This window comes from Bos mutus, chromosome 26 (genome assembly GCF_027580195.1).
Source record: "Bos mutus isolate GX-2022 chromosome 26, NWIPB_WYAK_1.1, whole genome shotgun sequence".
NCBI classification, from domain to species: Eukaryota; Metazoa; Chordata; class Mammalia; order Artiodactyla; family Bovidae; genus Bos; species Bos mutus.
The window spans coordinates 10140550-10155542 of NC_091642.1; the positions used below are offsets into that span (position 1 = coordinate 10140550).

At 44.2% G+C, this 14993-nt stretch overlaps 1 protein-coding gene across 11 annotated transcripts in view; it reads right to left on the reverse strand.

The window, feature by feature from the left end:
* TACC2 (transforming acidic coiled-coil containing protein 2) overlaps positions 1-13290 on the reverse strand; it is a 234542-nt gene extending 221252 nt beyond the window's left edge. For all 11 annotated transcript variants that reach the window (XM_070364027.1, XM_070364024.1, XM_070364033.1 and 8 more), the window contains exon 1: positions 13185-13290. The gene's annotated coding sequence lies outside the window, so the exon portion shown is untranslated. The remainder of the gene's footprint in view (positions 1-13184) is intronic.
* Between the last annotated feature and the right edge of the window lie 1703 nt (positions 13291-14993).

The window sequence follows — 14993 nt, forward strand, 5'->3', positions numbered from 1 at the left end:
GCCAATCCACAGAATCAGAGGCTAAATGAGTGGTTATTGTTGTCAACCACCAAGTTTTGGGATGGTTTATTGCATTGTTGTTGTTTGCTCGCTAAGTCATGTCCAACTCTTCGTGACTCCATAAACTGCAGCACGCAAGGCTGCCCCGTCCTTAACTTTCTGCTGGAGTTCGCTCAAACTCATGTCCATTGAGCTGGTGATGCCATTCAACCTTCTCGTCCTCTGTTATCCCCTTCTCCTCTTGCCCTGTCTTTCCCAGCCTCAGGGTCTTTTCCAATGAGTTGGTTCTTTGCATCAGGTGGCCAAAGTGTTGGAGTTTCAGCTGTAGCATTAGTCCTTCCAATGAATATTCCGGCTTGATTTCCTTTAGGATTGACTGGTTTTGGGGGGATCCTTTTAATATTCCTTCATACCAGCCCGTACCCAATTCGCTTGGCCATCTTGAAAACATCACAAAGAACACTACGTAAGAGAGGATCAATGGATGCATCAAATCCCTCTCGAGCGGCGAGATGACAGCTTACAAGAACAACTCCTTGACCGGTGGCCACTGTGGCCTTGTGGTCTGGACCAGACTGAGTGTCATTGTCCTGTTGTTCCCTGAGGACGTTGCTCTCAGCATCCCATGTTACAAACCACGCATAAAGCCTCAGCCCAAAGTGGAAACACGAAGCTGAGTACTGATTTGCAGTAAGGGGTCTCTCTTTTTTTTTCTGTCAAAACAGATCTTTGGTGATACATTTAAATATAAGGCTGTCCTTACTCATAATTTCCATACAGTCCTTCTCTGTGGACTGGATACTAGCAAAACCTATTTCTTATGAAAACAAGCTGTTGAAACCCACAAAGATTCAGACATCACTTTGAATCCAAAAGCTGAACTGTGCTGCCATTTTTGGAAATTAAATACAGTATCAACCTAATTGGGAACTGTAGGCTAAGGGGAGGGTGGAAGGAGGCTGGAATGAGGGCTAGGAAGGCTGTTTCAACGCAAACAACACGATAAAGATCTTGAGTGTAGATGTAGTACCAAGGCCAATCATATCAGAGCCAAAGATATTAACACGGATGAGTCACTAGTTAGAGCTAAACTAAGAAATGGAAGATATTTGCCTTCTCAGACTGTAAAGAGTCTGCCTGCCATGCAGCAGACCCAAGTTCAGTCCCTGGATTAGGAAGATCCCCTGGAGAAGAGAGTGGCAACCCACTGCAGTATTCTTGCCTGGGAAATCCCACGGACAGAGGAGCCTGGTGGGCTACAGTCCATGGGATTGCAAAGAGTTAACACAGCTAGGAGATTGACACATAGTGACATGACACAGTTAGTAAGCCTTTGCAAATGTAATTGTTAGGCTTTAGAGAGAGTTTGGCTAACATCAGGTACTTTCATTATGTAAAATAGAAAATAGCTTTCTAAAACCTCTGTTCTTCAGGTAAGTTTATTGTAAATTTATCTTTAAAATATTAGAGGACTTCTCTGGTGGTTCCAGTGGCTAAGACTCCATGCCCCCAATGTCGGGGGGCTGGATTCAATCCTGGTCAGGGAACTAGATCCTACATGCCACAACTAAGACCCGTGCAGCCAGAAAAAATAATTAATTGATTTTTTAAAATAAGGATAAAAATAGTTATGATATAATTTTTAAAGTCCTAAGGATAAAAAGTTATGATATAATTTTTAAAGTCCTAATAAATAAAATTTTGTTAAGTCTTATTTTTTTTAATACTTTGTTATGTCCTATTCTTTTCAGCAAGAACAAAAGAACATCTTAATCCTATTTTCCTATTTTTTATTTTGAAGGACTGGAGAGCATCTGCTGGTCTCGAACCAGCCTCAGAGAGGGTAATTGAGTAATTTGATCACTCTGTAGTCGAAAGAACCACTGAGCTACAGCCAACCCCTGTATTCCTGTTTTTAAGTTAGCTTTGGGGACAGCTGAAACAACGGAGGCATCCTAACCACCTGCCTCCTGCTATTTCCACCCCAAATGATACAAAACAATGAGAAAGAAAAAGGAACTGTATACAAAAGCCAGGTCCTTAGTAAAAAAGAGAAGTTCAAGCAGTCTTCAAAATAACTGTAATAAAAAGAGAAAAGTCAGACAGTCCCAGGGCACAATTCCTCAGCTCCCGTGCTCCCCCCAGCACGGAACTTTGTAGAAAGCACAGACTGACCTAGTATCCTAGTGATGAAATAAAAATTCCCACTCTAGGGACTTTGCTGGTGGTCTAGTGGTTAAGATTCTACACTTCTAGTGCAGCGGGCACAGGTTTGATTCCTGGTCAGGGAAGATCCTCCATGTCACATGGTACACCAAAAAAAATTCACTTCAAGGCAAGATAAAAAAAATTTAAACAGAAAATTTTCTCCGCCCACTTGAGCTTCCTCCCTCCCCTCTGGGATGCATCATGTATCTGTATTATACTTCAACAGACTCCCTGCCAACAGTGGCAGAAATACCCATTCAACCATAAAGACCAATTTTTCTCCTTCTGGCATGAGTCAGGTAACTCCTTAGAATAAAATATTTCTTTCTCAGTCTTGTAAGGGGTTATGATGAGCCACCACTTGCCTTGTCCATGTGGACATCTTTGGTGAACTTTATGTATAATGTCGATATATCATTTCCCTTAAAGACAGTGATTGGTGCAGAACAGACAGGTCAGATAACCTGGGAAGATACTGGGTGGCTTCTAATGGAAGTTCTTTGCTTAAGTCCCTACTTGCATATGTGTGCTGAGTCGCTATGGTCATGTTTGACTCTGGAATCCTAGGAACTGTAGCCCACCAGGCTTCTTTGTCCATGGGATTCTTCAGGCAAGAATACTGGCGTGGGTTGCCATGTCTTCCTCCAGGGGATCTTCCCAACCCAGGGATCGAACCTGAGTCTCATATCTTCTGCATTGGCAGGTGGGTTCTTTACCACTAGCACTGTCTGAAAAGCCCCAGCACTTACTTAGGACCTTATTAGTGTTACCAGGGGTATTACCTGTTTTCTGCCTATTTACTAGATCCTTGGTTCTTGCATTATCAAATGTGTGACTGAGCTGCAGATAAATAAAATGATTAGATTACTTGAAATGATTGATCAAATATACAGTCCTATAAGACCATGATGGTAATAGTCTAACTTCTAGAGAAGAGTCAACAAGAAGAAACCATTTCCTGAACCAAACAGACTAATAAGACAGATGGCCCAGAGGCTTTGGACTTCTGTTAACAGAGCTCGTCCAGCAACAGCACATTGAGTGGCTTATCAACAAAATCACCTGAAATAGGAATGAGAATCCCCAGTGCAGTGGGACAAATTTAGACATGAAATGCTTCCCAAACCTTGGGAGGAATTAATATGCTTCCAAAAGATAAGCACTACCCAGTTCTACCAGACACTAGTCATTAGCCACCACAGTCACAGACCTGCATACGATATACCTTGAAAGGAATTCAGGGCAAAGATCAGGATGAGGCACTCCGTACTCTGGGAAAACTGACAAAACAGGCCTTCAGATAGTTAGATATCTTCAGGAGAAAATTTTTATGAACCTGGATTCTTGCATCTTCCCTTACTTAAAAAAGCACTAAAACTATTAACTAAAATGTCTGCTCCTGTGGCTAGCAGCAAACTTCTGTTCAAGTGTGTTCCTGATTGCACGTATCCTCTTCTGCCAAATCACAGACATATTGGCCTCCTCTTTTACCTCTTCAGAGCATTTCTCAGAGCTCTCTGGGAGGCTGTCTCATGGATTATAATCCTCGATTTGAATGGAATGAAATTTTCCTCTCTTTCTCAGATTGACTTTGAATGATTTTTTTTTCTTTGCTATCAGCAAAACAGTGAAGACAGAAGGAAGATAAAGATGGTCTAAAATTATTGTCAGAATGATTAAGTCCACTCTAAGTCAGAAAATACCAAAAAAAAAAAAAATAGTGTGTGAACAAATCAGAGCCTGGACTTCAAAGGGGCAGGGCCTCAAAACACAGGGCATTTAAAGAGACAGGCATGATGTAAAACGCAGTGCTCTGGGAGAGGGGGGAAAAAAGCAAAAACCACAGGAGAAGCACTCTATCACAACTGTGTGCTAAATGAGGAAAAGAAGGAGCAAGAGAAAATTTAGAGACTGACAAGGAAAAAAGAGAACCACAAAACCTTCCCCACCCTGTGCCACCAAACTTGGCAGCTGTACAGACAGAACAGGGCAGTATTAACCCAGCAATCCTGGAGAGCATCCCAATGTTATAAAAATGCAAAAGAGGAATGTCAACAAATCTATACAGAGCTATTGCGAAACAGAAATATCAGGAGACAGCAATTCATATGTATCACCTGGGAAAAATCTTTCCCCCACTCTCAAAATAGCTAGAAAGTAGGAGAGAATTGTAAGTCAGTCCACCAACCCTGAATATTGATTAGAAGGACTGATGCTGAAGCTGAAGCTCCAATCCTTTGGCCACCTGATGAAGAGCTGACTCATTGGAAAAGACCCTGATGCTGGAAATGATAGAAGGCAAAAGGAGAAGAGGGTGGCAGAGGATGAGATGGTTGGATAGCATCACCGACTCAACGCACATGAATTTGTGCAAACTCTGGGAGATAGTGAAGGACGGAATAGCCTGGTGTGCTGGAGTCCATGGGGTCACAAAAAGTTGGACACAACTTAGCGACTGAACACCACCACCACCAAACAATTAAATGTTCTTAAACAAGCATTCAAGCATATGTCAGTTCAGTTCAGTCACTCAGTCGTGTCCCACTCTTTGCAACCCCATGGACTGCAGCATGCCAGGCTTCCCTGCCCATCACCAACTCCTGGAGCTTGCTCAAACTCATGACCATCAAGTCTGTGATGCCATCCAACCATCTCATCCTCTGTCGTCCCCTTTTCCTCCCACCTTCCATCTTTTCCAGCATCATGGTCTTTTCCAATGAGTCAGTTCTTCGCATCAGATGGCCAGAGTATTGGAGTTTCAGCTTCAGCATCAGTCCTTCCAACAATATTTGGAACTAATTTCCTTTAGGACAGACTGGTTTAATCTCCTTGCAGTCTAAGGAACTCTCAAGAGTCTTCTTCAATGCCACAGTTCAAAAGCATCAATTCTTCAGTGCTCAGCTTTCTTTATAGTCCAATTCTCATATCCAAACATGACTACTGGAAAAATCATAGCTTTGACTAGATGGACCTTTGTTGGCAAAGTGATGTCTCTGCTTTTTAACATGCTGTCGCGCATATGTAAAACACTTCAAATCGGAAATTCAAAAATTCAATGAACAAAAATCAGGAAGAAATGTAAAGACTGTTGACTGGACTCAGGAAGGAAATAGAAAATGGCTGGATTACCTCAGAAATAAATAAATCACAAGGCACCCAAAAAGAATAGATTAAAAAAAAAGTTAAACAAGGGCACTGAAGAAAATCAGATAAATGATGAAAAGAATGAGAAATGACACAAGAAAGAAGCAAATAAGACTTCCCTGGTGACCTAGTGGTCAAGAATCTGCCTGCTAATGCAAGGAACGTGGTTCGATCCTTGGCCCAGGAAGACTCCACGTGCCATGGGGCCACTAAGTCATGAGTCACTACTACTGAGCCCATGCTCTAGAGCCTGTGCTCTGCAACAGGAGAAGCCGCCTCAGTGGGAAGCCTCCACACTGCATCTAGAGGGCAGCCGCCGCGCCACAGCTAGAGAAAACCCGTGCACAGCAATGCAAACCCAGCGCAGCTAAAAACAATAAACAAAGTTTTAAAATAAATTAATTCTAGTTGTGGCATTGGCCATAATTAAAACTACTTTTTTAAAAGAAGAAAGAAGCAAATAGGATCAGAGAGAAAATATGGGAATGGGAGACAGAGAGTAATATCCCTTTTGTTGAAGTCCTTGAACAAGAAAACAAAACAATGGAGGAGAGCGGATATTTAAAAACTTTGATCCAAGAAAAAATTTCTGAAAGAGAAAAATACCTGAATCTGTACACATTGAAAGGAATCACTGAATACCTGGGAAAATTTACCCAGAACAATCAATTCCCGAGGCAGCAGAATTCCTAAGTTATTATATGCTGAAACCTGTTTTATTCTAGCCTTGATATATGAAGAACAGGTTGACTGAAAATAAACTCCTTCATTCATACTTTAGTTCATTGGGTTTTGGAGGGGTTTTAAAACGCTATTGCATGATAACTTTGCTTTGTGTGTTGATTTTTAATAATATGATAGCACTCTAATTCTTTTGGCTTTATAAGTCATTTGATCTTTCTCTCTGGAGGTCATGAGAATTTTATCTTTTATCTTTGAAATCTAATAGTTTTACTATTTGATAAATGGGGACCAAAACTCATGCAGAAAATCTCACTGTTGCTAAGTTAAAGAAACAGAGTTTGAGTCTGCCAGAGAGGATAGAATTGAAGGGGGAAGCTCTTTAGGGAAAGAGCCAAAATCTGTACACAGATTCCCCTTAAGTCTTTGACCAGTTCCTAGAATGCACAACCTCAGGGTAAGCTCCAAAGAGCTCAAGAAAAAGCAACAGCTAGAAGCTAAAAGGGGCAGTGTCAAGAGGGTAGTTTGCAGTTCAGAGTCCCATGGAATTAAAGTGTAGTGAAAGTGTTAGTGGCTCAGTCATGTTCAACTCTTCTCAACCCCACGGACTATAGCCTGCCAGACTTTTCTGTCCATGGAATTCTCCAGGCAAGAATACTGGAGTGGGTAGCCATTCCCTTCTCCAGGGTTTCTTCATGACCCAGGGGTCGAACGTGAGTCTCCCGCACTGCCAAAGGATTGTTTACTGTCTGAGCCATCAGGGAAGCCTCCCCCTCCATGGAATTAGAGAGGCTTGGTTAATGCTTTGCACTTCTCATTAAAACCCTGGAGGAACTACACCATATGAATAAAGACTATATTTCAGGACTAAACATTATCCCCTAGGAATAAGGGCTAAATCAAAATAGACCTACCTTAAGAAAGCTGAGAGCCGAAGAATTGATGCTTTTGAACTGTGGTGTTAGAGAAGACTCTTAAGAGTCCCTTGGACTGCAAGGAGATCCAACCAGTCCATTCTGAAGGAGATCAGCCCTGGGATTTCTTTGGAAGGAATGATGCTAAAGCTGAAACTCCAGTACTTTGGCCACCTCATGCGAAGAGTTGACTCATTGGAAAAGACTCTGATGCTGGGAGGGATTGGGGGCAGGAGGAGAAGGGGACGACAGAGGATGAGATGGCTAGATGGCATCACTGACTCGACGGATGTGAGTTTGAGTGAACTCCGGGAGTTGGTGATGGACAGGGAGGCCTGGCATGCTGCGATTCATGGGGTCGCAAAGAGTCGGACACGACTGAGCGACTGAACTGAACTCAACTTTACAAGGTCTAAAACTAAGCCACCACATGATCAAGGCAATCTCCCAGTAACTTAACTGCCTGTAGAGGAAAATACAATATTATTTAAAGGAAGAGAATAGAATGTAGTACCTACTATAATACCCAATACATAATAACAGACTGCTGGATATGTGAGGAAGGAGGAAAACAGAACAGAAAATGGAAATCAAGAGGGAGAATGATCAATAAAAGCAGACACACAGATGTCCTAGAGGCGAAAGTAGCAGACAAGAACTTAAAAATAACTCTTACAAACAGGACCAAAAAAGGTAACTATGGTGGTGAAAGACAGGAAGTTTGTGGAGGACACATATAATGGAGGATATAGGAGAGTTATGGAAGCTTGGGCAAAGGGGGGTGTGAAATAGAAAAGTAGCTTAAGAGACAGATCAACCCAAGAAATCTGCGGTTCTTGTTTGAGCCCTGATTGAAATAAACTGTCTTAAAAAATGAGACAACCAGTGATATTTGAATGCCAACAGGATTTTTAATATTAAGGAATTATCATTTATTTTTAGGTATGATGTTATCATTATACACATATTAAAAACAGTCCTCATCTTTTAGAGATACATACCCTAATATTACTGATTAAATGATGGAATGATTTGCTCAAAAACAATATCATAGTTGGGACAGACATTAATGGCAAGTAGAGTTATAAATGAAATAAGATTATCCAGATGCAGATAATCACTGAAACTAGTAATTGGTATATGAAGATTCTTATAATATTCTCCTTACCTTTGTGCTTGCTTGGAAAGCACAATAAAAAGTGAAGAAAGGGAAGGAGATTGGGAGAGAGGGAAGGAAAGTCTTCCTCTTACACGTGTGACTCCAGTTCTCCAGCAACCCCAACTGAGCCCATCTTTGCTGCATCCATGGTGATGAGTGCAATCAGATCATCCCTTTCCCAGATGCGTGAAGGTGACCTGCTGCTAATTTGTTGTTGTTGCTGTTCAGTTGCTAAGTCGTGTCCGACTCTTTGCAACCCCGTGGACTATTGCCTGCCAGGCTCCTCTGTCCATGGGATTTCCCAGGCAAGACTACTGGAGTGGGTGGCCATTTCCTTCTCCAGGAGATCTTCCTGACCCAGGGATCAAACCCAGGTCTCTTACACTGCAGGTGGTCTCCTGCATTGCAGGCAGATTCTTTCCTGAGTGAGCCACCAGCGCGGTGTGCTAAGTCACTTCAGTCATGTCCAACCCTTTGCAATCCCATGGATCGCAAGAAGCCCCCAGGCTTCTCTGTCCATGGAATTTCCGAGGCAAGAATACTGGAGTGGGTTGCCATGCCCTTCTCCAGAGGATCTTCCTGACTCAGGCATTGAACCCATGTCTCTTCTGTTTCCTGCATTGGCAGGTGGCTTCTTTACCACTAGCACCACCTGGGAAGGCCCAAGCCACCAAGGAATGAGGCGTTTGCAAAAGCATCTCAGTCTTAGACAAGCTGGGGCTGGTGCTGGCGGAGAGGGAAGTACATGCAACAGAAGTCAAATTGTGATGCTTCTGCCAGGTGATGCACACAATACCCCCACCAAGTGTTCTTCAAAGAACTGGAACACATTAGGGGATGATCTTGTGACTGACAGGATTCAAGAGTTGTTGTCTCATCTGTTTGCTATGAAATACGAGATGCAAAGTAACGTCATCAGATCCTAACTTGAACCTATGTTTCAGCAGAAGTGTAGCCATAGGGATGGTTTCTTGAGTGACCAAAAGTGAATACAGAGCCATGTTTTTCCTTGTTTGTTTTTTGTTTCTTTGTTTGTTTTGGCTATGCCCCTCAGCTTGCGTGATCTTAGATCCCTGGCCAGAGATTGAACCCTGGTCCTTGGCAGTGAAAACACTGGACCTTCAGGGAATTCCCAGGGCCATGTTTTTTAAACTCATAGAGTCACCTACAAAATTGTGTCCCCTCAAAATGAGAAACCTGGTCCTACTTAGAAATCGTCACTCCAGCTTCACCCACCTCCAAACCCTTCACAGTCCTTTCATAGCAAAGGAGCACAAGCAGAAAGAAATAATATTTCATGGTTTAAATCTTGCAACTCAGGATTTGATCAGCACCAAAGGCAACTATGCAGAGGTGAGTTGGACCTTGGTAGAGTCTGGACGTTACCTTGATGCCCCGGAACCCTGAGCCACAACCCGTTTTAGGCATTCCAGAACTTTGTGCAGATATAAGCAGCCTGGCTACAGAAAGTGGGCCCTCTTTGCTGGAACAACATTAGCCTGCGTTGCTGGGTTTAATCTCTTTATAATTCTTTGGCACCACTTCTGGCACTGGGCTCAGCCAAGCTGTTCCCTGACTCGAGTGTGGAGCAGAAATTCCCCTTTTTAGGTCACAAACTCAGAGAACCCACTCACACCAGTGACTCCACTGTGTCAATTTTAAACATCTGCATTAACATTTACGAAATGTTAGCAAAGTGGCAGCTATCCTGAGTTGCCCCTGCCGAATGTAGGCATTGCCCAAGATTGAAACACACACACAAACTTGCCTGCCAGGCTAGAATGGTAAAAACACATGGATCTCCACCTCTTCTGAACACAACTGAATCAAGAACCCTAGGACAAGGGTCATGGGTTATTCAGCGACCATCAGAGGGTACAGCCAAGCCCACAAAGATTGTCTCTCTGTGTGAGTTTCTTAGTTGGTCTCTGGCTGCTCCTCTGTTGTCTCACCACATGGAGTCTTGGTCCCCATGCCCTGCCTTTGGTGTTGGGATGGGATCTTTTGTGCTGAGCTGGACAAATCTCACCCAGGCTTGTCACCTCCTTAGGAATCAGAGCATTGGACTAGTGTGGGCATCACAGTGAGTTTGGTTTTCTGCTTGCCGATACTCCACAATCTGGTCAATGGTGTTTGTCCTGGCTCTCTCCCTTCCCTATCAGCCATCCACTGCTGTCCCCTACCCCTGGCCTATTAAATCCACATCCTTGCCTGCACTTGTCACAGCTACCCAGCTTATACTTCTCTACTCCCACCAAATCACACACTCAAGCAGGAGACTTACAAGGGCTTGCCTTTATCCTTTGCTGTGAAACCTACTCTTTCATCCTTCTTCTCTCTGCCCACCACACACTGACTGAGCACTCATAACACCCAGGTCCTTGGCAGTGAAAGCACTGGACCGCCAGGGAATTCCCAGGGCCATGTTTTTTAAACTCATTGAGTCACCTACAAAATTGTGTCCCCTCAAAATGAGAAACCTGGTCCTACGTAGGAATCATTACTCCAGCTTCACCCACCTCCAAACCGTTCACAGCCCTTTCGTACTAAAGGAGCACAAGCAGAAAGAATAATATTTCATGGTTTAAATCTTGCAACTCAGGATTTGACCAGCATCAAAGGCAACTATTCAGAGGTGAGTTGGACCTTGGTAGAGTCTGGATGTTTCCTTGGTGCCCCGGAACCCTGAGACACAACCAGTTTTAGGCATTCCAGAACTTCGCGCAGATATAAGCAGCCTGGCTACAGGAATTGAGCCCTCTGTTGCTATTTGATAGGGGCCTTGGAAGTCAATGAAGGAGGCTACAAGCCAGGAGGCAATAAGAAGGAGGGCTTAGCTCAGTGCCAGAGACCCCCAGAGCCAGTGCGTGCTGACCTGAGTGGGGACTGGGTGTGGGCGCCCAGCAGAGACGGGCCCACCTTCAGACTGGAATGAAGCAGGTAGGAACTGAGAAGTAGGGGTTAAAAGAGTTGCTTCAACCCAGAGCTGTGTCTTCTCAACGAATCCCCCATTCTCTTTTTAAATGAGTTTCTGTTTCTTGCAACCAAATGTTCCTGGATTAAAACCACACTCAAAAGTTGCCCATGACCTTCACACTCTGGCCTCTTCACAGTCCTCATCTTCCAGCATTTCCATAGCACCTGACACTGTTACCCCACCCTCCTCCACAAACTCCCTCCACTTAGGACTTTTCTGAAAGGTGCTGCAAAACCTCGTCCTCTTTTTCCTTCTCCAGTGCTCCTCTTCCCCTCTTTGTAAAGCCTTCTAATGAGATTCAGGATTTGGTCTTCCGGCCTGGGTTGATCCTAGAAGATTCCACAGGTCCCCTTGCTTCCGCTACTGAGCCCATGGAGAAGACTCCCCGTCTAGACACCAGCCCTGACCTCTCCCTTCCACCTCCACCGCATTTTTAACTCTCTGACAGATATCTCCACTTGGATGATGCATAGTCACTCAACCTCCTGAAATGCACATTTGATATCTCCCAGCCAATCCCTCTCCTGACTTTTCCCATTTTGGCTGAGAGGCCTGCATTCTTTCAGGCACATCCCCTGGGGCTCTCACCGTAACACTACACAGTGTGGTGATGGCTTACTTAGTCTCTATCTCCCCACTAGCCTGGGGGCTCCACAAGGGCCTGGATTCTGTGACTGGTGGCCTCTTTTCCTCCACTGTTTCCAGGGGTCTGGTACATGGGGATCACTTAAATGTTTGCTGAATGAATTGATGATTATCTTTTATTTGCCCCTCTGCTTCATTCCTCTGGTCTCTCCAATACATACTCACCAAGCCCTCTGAATTCTTCCTTCCTGAGGTCTCTTCTTGTCCCCTTCCTGCCCGTTGCCTTGGCTCCTGGGCCAGACCCTCATCACCACCTATAAGCGCTCTTGCAGAAGCGAGCTGGTCTCTCTGAGTGCAATTAAATGCCTGCAGAGTGGAATTCTGGGAAGATGGTGGCAGCAGAGTTTTCAGGTCTTCCCAAATCCCCTCTTGTAAACAGATAGAACAAATTGCATAGTAAAAGTAAAAACCTGTGGACACTCACAACAGAACTGGATGATAAGGGTTCCCCTAACCTCAGCCATCCACAGGGCCCACCTGGTTTCGGCACCTGTGCAGGAGGACCCAGAGAGAAGCAACAGGGCAAAGTCAGGTAGACCTGAGAGCAGGAAACCCGCCCAGGGAGCCGACAGGTGTCAGTGGAGAGGATGGTGGGCCAGTGTGGGAGCAGCAGCTAAAACTGGGAGGAACTTTGCTGCATCCAGACAAACTCAGCTATTACACACTGGATTATACTCAAGAGTAAGTGGGATAAAGAATTTCAGTCTGTGCATTTCTGTTGCACGGAACGTGCTGTAAAATAAAACACATGCTCACACATACACACACACTCCCACACTCCACTGTGTTTAACTCAGCTGCTAGATTCTCTCATGAGGCTAAGTTCACTGCCTTACTTCAGTGTGATCTGATGACTGGGTTATAGCTGACACCAAGTCAAACTCAGAAACACTCGGCTTTTGTTGAAATCACATGGCAGCTCAAGTTGGCAGCCATGACGTCAGAAGCAGGTCTGAAAAGGTACTTGTGGAGTCTAGAGAGACGCTGTGCAAACATGTCAAAATCAACAGCATCGCCAGCTTTAAAATAACTTTTTGTCATAAAGTCTTGGTGTCTCAGGCCCTCAGGGCTCTCTTAAATCATCATTCCACAGGCTCATAAATACTTGAAAATCCAGTTTGCTGTCGGCAGAATCATCACAGAAGCCAGAAGAAATTTCAATAATCACCTAGCCCAAACTTTATTTTACCAGGGAAGAGATGGAGGTCTAGGTTAATGAGGACTTGTCCTACCAAAAGCAACAAATCACTAAGTGGAAAGAAAAAAATACGGTTTATGTGGCTTTGGAGACAATCAGAAGGGGAGAAATAAGAAGCACAGATGGGCCTTCAATTTCCCTTTATAAGGGAAAAAAAGAAAGAAAGAAATGCATTTACCCCGCTAATCTCAGCAGCCAAACCAGTTTAAAGCACATGTTGCTCAAAGGAATAAAGCCATCAATCTGAGGCTTACTTACCCAGTATCCTCTCAGCATGAGGGGCAGAGAGGGGGAGAGGCCCTCTCTTCCTGATGTTACGGCTCTTCAGCACTGCCCTCCGCTCGCAGTCTGTCTTCCCAGGATCACATGGAAGCGTTCTATAAATGTGCCTTGGCTTAAGGTTCGGAACGCTGGCCTGGGAGCCGGCAGTGTGTAAGCAATCTGACCCAGGCCAGAGGCAACTTTCCAGAAACCTCTGCTGCCCAGAAGGAGGACAACAAGGGGCAGAGAGCTTGCAGGTACTGGGAGCCCGAGGTGCTCTGTTTTTCTACGTGTATCTGGGATCTGAAGCCAGATTGCTTCGAGCTGCAATCAAATTTACTTGGGGGCAGTTCTATACCTTACTTTTCAAAACAAAACGGTCTTTAAAAAAAAAAAAACCTATAAAATGAGAAGTACTTTTGGTAAATGGGGACAGGTCACTGTCAACTTCTACTGGCCTTGTAAAATCAAGTTGTCTTTTTTGAAAATGTCACTAGGCCCCTTTGGGAAAGGCGAAGTGAGCAAAGGCTGTTAATGCCGATTCTAAATGGCAAAGATACCTAAAAAAAATTCCATCAGTATTCTGTTGTAGCCACACATTCTGGGAAACAAATTCACTCAGAAGGACAATGCAGATAGTGGAGTGCAGTTTATTACACCAGCGGGCCCAAGGCAGAGTTTCCTCTTAGCCAAGGACCCCGACCAGGTTTTGTGAAAACCTTATATACCCTAAGCATGTGTCCAAATCCACCTCCCAAAAGTCCCTGAAACTAGTCTGAACAAAGGAAGAAGAGAGAAACAGTCAAAGTTAACCTGTGCTTGATTCATAAGCCTTAGAAATCTGTATGCAGGTCAGGAAGCAACAGTTAGAACTGGACATGGAACAACAGACTGGTTCCAAATAGGAAAAGGAGTTACATCAAGGCTGTATATTATCACCCTGCTTATTTAACTTATATGCAGAGTACATCATGAGAAACACTGGACTGGAAGAAACACAAGCTGGAATCAAGATTGCCGGGAGAAATATCAATAACCTCAGATATGCAGATGACACCACCTTTATGGCAGAAAGTGAAGAGGAACTGAAAAGCCTCTTGATGAAAGTGAAAGTGGAGAGTGAAAAAGTTGGCTTAAAGCTCAACATTCAGAAAACAAAGATCATGGCATCCGGTCCCACCACTTCATGGGAAATAGATGGGGAAACAGTGGAAACAGTGTCAGACTTTATTTTTCTGGGCTCCAAAATCACTGCAGATGGTGACTGCAGCCATGAAATTAAAAGACGCTTACTCCTTGGAAGGAAAGTTATGACCAACCTAGATAGCATATTCAAAAGCAGAGACATTACTTTGCCAACAAAGGTCCGTCTAGTCAAGGCTATGGTTTTTCCTGTGGTCATATACGGATGTGAGAGTTGGACTGTGAAGAAGGCTGAGCACTGAAGAATTGATGCTTTTGAACTGTGGTGTTGGAGAAGACTCTTGAGAGTCCCTTGGACTGCAAGGAGGTCCAACCAGTTCATTCTAAAGGAGATCAGCCCTGGGATTTCTTTGAAGGGAATGATGCTGAAGCTGAAACTCCAGTACTTTGGCCACCTCATGCGAAGAGTTGACTCATTGGAAAAGACTCTGATGCTGGGAGGGATTGGGGGCAGGAGGAGAAGGGGACGACAGAGGATGAGATGGCTGGATGGCATCACTGACTCGATGGACATGAGTCTGAGTGAACTCCGGGAGTTGGTGATGGACAGGGAGGCCTGACATGTTGCGATTCATGGGGTCGCAAAGAGTGGGACACGACTGA